Below are 2,875 nucleotides of genomic sequence, written 5' to 3' on the forward strand. Positions count from 1 at the left end.
AATCAAGATAAAGGTGAACTACTTGTTATAGAAACACAAGCACATGAGTTTTTGAAATAACTAAGAAGCTTATAATCTGAAAAAATAAATTAATGAAATTTACCTGAGTTAACAAAAATTAGTTAAGATGGAGATATGAGATGACAGAATATGCTTGGAAGACTAAATTGAGTCAAATTGGTCTGTTTGGTTTTTTGTTGTTGTTGCATGCTTATTTGTTTAGATACGTGGGCTACTTGGTAGATATTCTTTAAAATATAAAGACATACTCAAATGAAAAGAGAACAATATGTAATCAATGCACTTCTAAGTCAGAATATACCACTCAAATCAATGTCTAGGTTGTTATCCCCTGTTCTCTGTATTTTCCTGTTTGTTTGGGGCCATTTTTTCTATGGGTTCAAGTCTTTATATAAATATAGCTAGCATATTGGTCTGTTTTTTGTATCTTGGAAAAATACCTGATATACACAGCAAAGGAAAATGTGGTTCATGAGGATCATTATTTCAGGGATTTTAGCTGATGGTCAGCTGCCTCCATGAGAGAAATGTCAATGTAGAGAAAATCTCCTTATCTCATCAGAGCTGAGGATTGGAAAAGGAGCAAGAAATCCAGAGAGAGGAAAGGGTCAGGGACAGTATATACCCTTCAGTATCTACACTGCAAATGATCTCTTTTCTCCACCAGAGCCCCACTTCCTGATAGCCCACTCAATATGAAACCATCAACAGATTAGTGCCCCATGATCTGGTCACCTCTCTAGGCCTCATTTCTGAAAATTGCTACATTGGGAAAAAAAACCCCTCAGTATATGAGTCTTTGGGGAAACATATTTAAATCATAACCAGGCACATTTATGAAAGATGAGACTCTGAGACCCTATATTTCTTTATGTAACAGCAATTGCATCTCACATTATTGTTAAATTTGGCTTTAGTGGCTTTTTCATTAGATTATAGATGAGTGAAGGTACAAGTAATTGGAGAAACAACCTTTTATGTTCCTACTTATTAGTATGTTTCCTTAACTCTGGCTTCAAGACAGTTGGCGAGCTGGGATGATTGTTCAGTGTAGTAGACTGTATCTATAGCAGGGAGATAGTGCTTTTGGTGAAAACTAATGTGTTAGATGAGATTAGTTAATGAATTAGTTAATACATTGAATATTATTTGTGAAGATATCTTTAAAGTTTTTCCCTTTTTCCACTATTAATGAAGGACATTTGCCATTGGTTGGTTGGAATTTTAGGAAGAATAATAACACACTAAGAAAAAATGAGCAAAATAATTTTGAGAAGAATAGAAGATATACATTATTTAAATAAAAACAATAGAGAATCGAGCATCTTTAATTAAACTTCCTTGCAGATAGACGTTAATGAGGTAATAGAGAATAATTCCATATGCAAATGCAAACAAAATAGCTTGTCTTCTCTAATAGAGTAAATACCCAAGATGGCATCATTTTTAAGCTTAATTTTTTAAAACAGGGAAAGGAATTTCTACTCTCTATAGCAAGTAGAAAAGAAGGCATGTGTGCATTTACAGGAAAAATTTTTTAAATGGAAGGAAAAACACTGTTGACAGTTTGGTGTTAGAAGGCTGAAATTCTCTTGAAGTCAAAGTGGGGAATCAAATACTGAACATCCAGAATCTAGGAAGACATTGGTTTGGGGTGAAAGAAAATTTACAAGAGCTGTTGTGTAAAATCAAGACAGGATAAATTAATTTTTGAAATAATCACTGACAAAATATCAGTAAATACTCTGAGAACCAATACAACCTTTTTTCACAGGTAGAAAAAAAGTGATGAAATATGCCTTGAGTTTATAAAGCCTTTAATATATTTTCAATGCATTTTTTCAGTTTTAAAGAAAATTTCTAATTATGTCTAATTTATTAATTGTGGTACAAGAGGTCCTGTGTTGATGTTAGAGCATAGTAGGTACTACAAGTTTAGGTAAGTACTTAATAAATATTTAAGTAAGTACTTAATAAATATTTACATATATATATATACATATATAGTTTTATTTAAAAATACAGGCAATTCTACTATACCACCATAGACATTTCCCTAAAAATGTCACATCTTGTATACTTACAACCTAAAATTATCAACTTTTTGGTAGAAATGGACTTAAGGTCTGTTGTACAGAACTAGTGAGATTTTTATCCAAATGATTATAAAATAAATTCTAACATAATCATGAGTGTAGCTATACCTTTGTAGCATCAGTATGTAATCAGTGGCTCCTCTGAATCCTTGTACCTTGTAGCTACTGTTTCTTCTTTTATGATGTAGGTTCTTGATGACCTTCTGTTCTGAGAAAAACCAGTCTTTAGGTACATTAATTAATGATAATTATTTAAATAATTTATTATTTAAAATGACTAATGATAGTGGTAGACATAATTTACCTTGAGATGTAGTAATAACTATTCATTTACCATTTCCTTAATTTTTTTCATCTCATTGCATCAACTTATATCAATTTTACTTAATATAATTTTACCTTGGTTTTCAAAAATATTTTTTTTCCTCAAATTCTTTTATTGGTATATTTTATGTACACAATACATTTACATTTATCATTGGGTGCTTGTACCTGTACATGATATATCTTGGTTCTTATTTTTTCACCGTTACCTGTGCACCCTTCACCCCCTCCACCCCTTCCTGAAAGTATTTTTTAAGCAGAGCATGATTTTGCCATTCTGTTTATGATCTAGCCTCTTCTTTTTTGAGAATTTTTTTGTCTCCTACTTGGTCCTTATTGTTGCTTCTTAAGTTTTTTTTTTCTCATTTTCTTCCTTGGTTTTTATTGAAAATATCATCAATGACTTTGTTTTCAATCACCTATAGGTGACTGTC

Source organism: Heterocephalus glaber, unplaced genomic scaffold, assembly GCF_053883595.1.
Source record: "Heterocephalus glaber isolate CG9 unplaced genomic scaffold, H.glaber_assembly_v1.0 deba00000901, whole genome shotgun sequence".
Lineage (NCBI taxonomy): Eukaryota > Metazoa > Chordata > Mammalia > Rodentia > Bathyergidae > Heterocephalus > Heterocephalus glaber.